Consider the following 7,500-nt stretch of genomic DNA (forward strand, 5'->3'; position numbering starts at 1 on the left):
CACGACATTAGTTGGTTACATACAAAATATATACGTACAAATAATGACCATATGAGACACTATTAACACAGACATGTGTAGAAGTATATTTACATAGATACATACATGCATATATATATATATACAGACATAGCGAGAGAGAGCCACAGACGTAGCTCAGTGGCAAGAAGCTTCTTTAACAGCCACATGGCTTCGGGATCAGTCCCACTGCATGACGCCTTGGGTATGTAACTGTCACTATAGCCTCGGACCCACCAAATCCTTGTGAGTGTATTTGATAAACGGAAACTGAAAGCCTGTCGAATATATATATGCATACATATATATATATATTCATATATACATATCTATATATATACATGTACATATATACATATATGCATATTCATATTGATACCTTTATCCGATGCCACGCAAGGTATTGCTGTACAGTGACTTGTTTTCAAAATTCATTCTCGTTTGGATTGAAGTAATATGTAGACTTAAAAAATCATTTCTGTTGCGCAAATTTACTTCACAACCCGTTGTATGGCTACGACACTTGCTCCCTGAAATGGGGGATTTTCGTAATCACGATATATCCGGTATCTTTTTGCACCCAGTGAATTTTTTTCCTTCTGTGTAGATTATCTCCGAGAATTCTTACTCCAAATTTGGGATAAACTACTGCTAAGAATTGTATGTATGTAAAATGTGCACTTTCTGATTTAGAGATGTATAATTATAGACATTTATTTTAAGAGAAAATTTGATAAATTATTCATTTAGTCATATTAGTTATGTTAATTGAGCAATATTATATATAAAGAAACTTAATAAGTTTATGAGAATAATACTTTATAATGAAGTCGGTAATGACTTTTCACAACGTTGTAAATTTGAGATGTTTAATGAATATGTATGTATGAGTACGTATATATATATATATATATATATATATATATATATATATATATATATATATATATATATATATATATATATATATATATATAGAGAGAGAGAGAGAGAGAGAGAGAGAGAGAGAGAGAGAGATACATATATATATACAAAAAATGCTTATATATGAGTGGGTGGGAGTATGTGTATAGTAATGTTTGTTTTTAAGTCGATGATAAAAACAAAATCACATTAAACTGTACATATGAGTTAAGCTTTAAGAAGTAGGATGTCAGTAAATTCGAAATTTCGCCACCCTTGACTTCAGTAATAAGCTATTGCTGAGGAGGTATAATGTACCACAACGGAACAGGATATTGTATATATATGTGTGTGTGTGTGTGTGTGTGTGTGTGTGCGTGTGCGTGTGTGCGCATGTGGGTGCGTGTGTGTGTGTTCGTGTGTGTGCGTGTGTGTGTATGCGTGTGTGTGTGCGTGTATACATATATATATATTTATATGGTGTGAGAGAGTTAGGGGTTGGGGGTTCAATCCAGTAAGGGATAGTATCTATCCAGTATACTGGTGGGAGTGTACCCAATTATTGCTAAACTAGTGATATACTAGGTGCAATCAATGGGAGCGGGTAAAAAGTGGAGGTTTCACCCAAAATTTGTATAACAAATAGAAAATGGAGGATAATATGCTGAACCCAACTACTTGCAGACGGTGTCCCGTTGAATTCATTAATTTAATTCATAGCAAAAGTGATAAAAAAAGGAAGAAAAGAAAAAGAAAGAAAGAACCAAAGCACGAGTGTCTATGGTAGAATATGTTATTTTGCCAACCTGGTTTACATATAGAAGTACAAAGTACATAAGGAATTAGAGGATGAACAGAAGTTTAATCTTTTCTGTTCATCCTCTAATTCCTTATGTTCTTTGTACTTCTATATGTAAACCAGGTTGGCAAAATAACATATTCTACCATAGACACTCGTGCTTTGGTTCTTTCTTTCTTTTTCTTTCTTTTTTTGTCACTTTTGCTATGAATTAAATTAATGAATTCAACGGGACACACCGTCTGCAAGTAGTTGGGTTCAGCATATTATCCTCCATTTTCTAATTGTTATATATATTTATATGTGTATATATACATACATATATATATATATATATATATATATATATATATATATATATATATATATATATATATATATATATATATATATATATATATATATATATATATATATGTCCGCCCACGCTGCCGCACTTGCCCTTACCTCTCCAACACTACCCTCCTCACCAGTACCCATCACCGACCGATTCGCGGAACACCTCCGAGACATCAACGTTGGCAATGACACACCGGTGTCACGCAACTTCTGTTCTGTCGGCCACTCCTTGCAGCAACACCTGTCCGTGTTTGGATTGTCCATGCACAGGGGCCATCCGGACTCCCGTTTGCGCCGTGAACAGGGATTAATCTTCTCTCTTCGCTCCTTTGCGACACATGGGCTCAACTCCCCTCCTCTCTTCATCTAACCCCCTCACCCTGCCTCTCTCCCCCACCCTCCCTCCTACCACCCATCTCCCCCCCCTTCCCCACCTCCCCCTTCTGCTCCGACTCCTACTTCTTTGTACGTCTCTTCACCTCTCTTCACTCCTACTTCTCTTCACTCCCACCTCTCTTCATTCCTACTTCTCTTCACTCCTACTTCTCTTCACTCCTACTTCTCTTCACTCCCACTTCTCTTCACCCCTACTCTTTCTCTCCTCTCTCTTACTCTCTCTCACTCTCTTCTCTCGTACTCCCCCCTCTCTCACTCTCTTCTCTCTTTTCTGCTCTCTTTCCCTCTCTGTCACTCTCTTCTCTCTTCCTCTCTTTCTCTTCCTCTCTGTCTCCCCCTCACATACCCACCTTCCCCCTCTCTTACATCCACTTTCCCTCTCTTATACCCACCCTCTCTCCTCTCTTCCTCTCTTTCTCTCCCCTCCCATACCCACCTTCCCCCTCTCTTACATCCGCCTTCCCTTTCCCCCTTCATCGTCAACACCCCTCATAAGCTCATCCCACCACAGCCCAACACACTCCTACTCTACCTTCCCACTCCACCCCATCCAATTCCTTACACCCAACACCCACCACTACCCACATACCCCACCCCTACCCCACCCCTACCCCTACCCACATACCCCTACCTCTACCCCCACCCTCAGCCTAACCCATAATCCACCCATGCCTTCCCCACCTCCCAACACCCTCACATCACATCAAACCAACACCCTCACATCATACCACGCACACACTACAACTGACCAACTCCTTTCTCCCTTGCCGATTTTCACACACACATACGTCAAGATCACCAGCATTCTATCTCCCACACACACAGCCCCTCGTTCTTCGATCACCGTTCTTTCTCCCCCTTTTCTTAGCTCTTCTGTGAAAAAACATCTCTAACTTCTGGTCAGCCATTACTATGATTAGCCATTACTATGATTAGCCATTACTATGATTGACCGCTGACTGAACACTATTCAATTTTTTTTCTCCGTGTTTTTCTCCTTGTCTCCGTATTCTTTCTGTTGAAGAGCGTAGCTCGAAACGTTAAAGACTTTCCGTATTCCCGAGCGTCATACTAATACATCCTTTTGTTGTTTACACCACCTGTCCTCGTCTGTTGTTGTTTTTTTCGTACATTCTCCCATATATATATGTATATATATGTATATATATATATATATATATATATATATATATATATATATATATATATATATATATATATATATATATATATATATATATATAATTTTGTATTATATCGTATTTTTAACAATAGAACACATGTGTAAGAGAATGTGTCTGTGTAGTAAGGTGCTTGTTTCTCAACCTAATGGAACCCAGTGCAGTCCCACTGCATGACACCTTCCGCAATTGTGTATTGATACGTTACCCGAAAATTCATGCTCGTCGTGTGTATATAGGTGTGTGTGTGTTTGTTGTATATGTGTGGGTGAGGGTATGCGCTGCGTCTTTGCGTCTGTTTATCGCCAGTATCTCTTCAAAACCGGCTGCTGTGTTGATGTCCCCGTATATAACCGTTTGGGAAAAGAGACATTGAAATAAGTAAGAAGCTCTAAAAACGATATTGGCAGCCAGTTTTTCGAATAGCATTCGTCAAGGCGGAACTACTTGCCACGCATTTCAATTGCTTTAGAGATGATTCTCATGTAAACAGCATTGCAACTCATAACTGATTACTACTGTAAGATTTTTAATTTTCCTTAGTTCCCTTTAAAGAAGATCTTGCATGAGTACACGACCCCGTGTGTAATGCACTTCGCAGCAGAAACATATGTAAGCTGATGAACGCGCATTCCTAAATTCTATTCTTTGACATGCATGACTTCACCGCACCTACAAACATACAACTATGTGTACCTTCCGGAACGAGTTTGTTTGGCATGGTCAACTGTTTGTGGGAGACTCAAGAGTCGGCAATGTGATTTTTTTGTTTATTTATGCCCCACAAGGAAAGAACAAACATGTCTATCAAGAATCTCTGCAAACTGAGTAGGATTCACCAAATCATCAAGTATTTATTATTTAACTGTAATATTTGTAAGTAATGTTAATATATTGATAATCTACAAGTTATTTTATTTTCAAATCTACATGCAAATTTATTTGTATGTCTACTGTAAAACTAAATGTCAATCTGTTTCTACATTCATTGTAAATCTATTTTAAAACTAGCGCCTCTGAGGGTAATATTCCCTGGGAACGCACAAAAGCATTTTTCAGAGTTACTTACTTCCAATTGTTATTATCTCATATCTCATTAGCTTATTATTATGTAACATGCGTCACGATTTCAGTATACATATATAATTGGCATTTACGTCTTAGTTCTATGGGGACGCATTAAAGCCCTTTTCGAGGGTACTTTATTTGAATTCTTACTATCGGGTAACTAATTTAATGTTATTGCATAACTGACTTCACAATTTGGGTTTTCATAACTTATTGGGAATTCCTAAAAATTGTGTAAGACAGTTCAGTATTCTCTGTAAATGCACAGAATCCGTTTCAGGAGCTACATACTTTGTATTGTTGTTAATAGATTACCGAAACTATTATGAGTACATATTTACGGTATAAATCCCGCTTTAACTGCTGGAATTACTGGGTAGGTCAGCTATATATATATATATATATATATATATATATATATATATATATATATATATATATATATATATATATATATATATATATATATATATATATATATATATATATATATAAGGAACACTCGGTCGGTTACGACGACAAGGGTGATACGATATACGGAACAGCTTGCAAGTGGTTGAGCACTCCACAAACACACACACACATACCTATATATTGTCAATACAACACATGAATTTAACATTTTAATTATACGCTCAATTAGCAAATAGAGTGTCGTTGTAACACCGCGGTGAATATATTTCTTACATTGAAAATGAAAAATAATACATAGAGTCCTCTTTATTAGTGTAATTATATTCATATTAAACTTTTCCATGATAAGTAAATAATGTAATATTAAACGTTGCACTTAAGAAAATTGTATTAAATGAGCGAAAGTGTAATTATTTATGTTATATGTATGTATGTATGTATGTATACACGTATCTATCTATCTATATATCTATTTGTCTGTGTATCTATGTATATGTCTTTCTCTCTCTTCATATATATATATATATATTTGTGTGTGTGTGTGTGTGTGTGTGTGTGTATACATATATATGTATATGTATATATATATATATATATATATATATATATATATATATATATATATATATATATATCTGCATATATGTGTGTGCTTGTATATATATATATATGTGTATATATGTGTTTGTACATATGTGTGTATATTTGTATGGATATACGTCTGTGTATATATATGTAGTTGTATATATATACATATATACATACATACAAACAAACATACAGACTTATATATGTGTGTGTCTGTCCATTTCTGTATATACGGTATGGTAAGAAATGGAAGTACAGTCTAATATTTTTAGTGAGATTCGAGAATAATATGAGACTCGGAACTTGAGAGTAACTTGAATTAAACAGGAGCAGCTAGTGGTGGTAAGAAGCTTGCTTGTCAACCACATGGTTCCGTGTTAAGTCTCACTGCATGGCACCTTAGGTAAGTGTCTACAACTACAGCTTCGGACCGCCTAGAGCCTTGGGAGTCGATTTGGTAGACGGAAACTGAAAGAAGCCTGTCATATATATATATATATATATATATATATATATATATATATATATATATATATATATATATATATATATATATATATATATATATATATAGCCATGATAGATCGTTGACCAAACAACATTTAATTTTTTTTCTCCGTGATTTTCTGAAACCATGTAAGGTGGTGTTGTAGCATGCCCACAATCAAATGAGTCAAATAAATAATAGAATGATAGAATAATAGAAAACGAATATAATATAAGTATCTCATAGGCGCCGGCATGGCTGTTGCGTTAGAAGTTTACTTCCCAATAACATGTTTCCGGGTTCAGTCCCATTGCCTTCCACCTTGGGAAAGCGTATTCTTCTATAGCTCGGGCCGACCAAAGTTTATGAGTGGATTCGGTCGAAGGAAATTGAAAGGAACCCTTCTGGGACACGCACAAACACACAGACACACACACCATACGACTCCACGACCATATATATATATATATATATATATATATATATATATATATATATATATATATATATATATGGGTGTGTGTGTCTGTGTTTGCCAGCCCCCACCGGATTACAAGTGACATTGGTGTGGTTGTGTAACAGATATATGTTTTGCAACTGAGCGGCAAAGGAGGCTGATAAAGACGTACAAGGTTTCATAAAATTACCCGGGTCGATTCATTAGACTAAAATTCGTGAAGGCAGTGCCCCAGCATGGCCGCAGTCTAATGTCTGAAACAAGTACAAGAGTAAAAGTATCTGTATTGTATGGTAGCATTTGGAAACAATATGTTTAAATATATTAAATGGACGGTTAATAAATTCTTTAAGTCGGTTTAGCAAATTATATACTAACTCAGATATAATTTATACAGACATAAATACATACATACATGATTAAATTTAGAGTTGTGTTATTGTTCAGAATTCAGTCGATCGTAGAAAACTTAATGATACAGAATTCTATTTAGATCTGTTAATTTCAGGTTTTGGATTTGTTCTTTAGAGCTAAAATAATAAGAAGGAAGGAAGGTTATTAGGTCAGCAGATGGGAAACTAGGTTTGGTAGTTAATCACACGCATAATCGTCGCTGTTTACGTGAGTATTTGTGCGTATAAGTACGAATTTCTATAATGTTTCAGCGACAATAATGTCACGAACGAAAAACTAGCAGAAAACCACTTACGTTGACTTCTACACGTACGCAATTTACAAACTTTTGATCAACATATGTAAATATGGTCATATTGCGCAACTATGAGCTCAAATGCCGTGATACTATGTATGTATACAACCCACCTCCGGACGCACACACACATATGCATGC

This window comes from Octopus bimaculoides, chromosome 6 (genome assembly GCF_046866305.1).
Source record: "Octopus bimaculoides isolate indiv1 chromosome 6, ASM4686630v1, whole genome shotgun sequence".
Classification (NCBI taxonomy): Eukaryota; Metazoa; Mollusca; class Cephalopoda; order Octopoda; family Octopodidae; genus Octopus; species Octopus bimaculoides.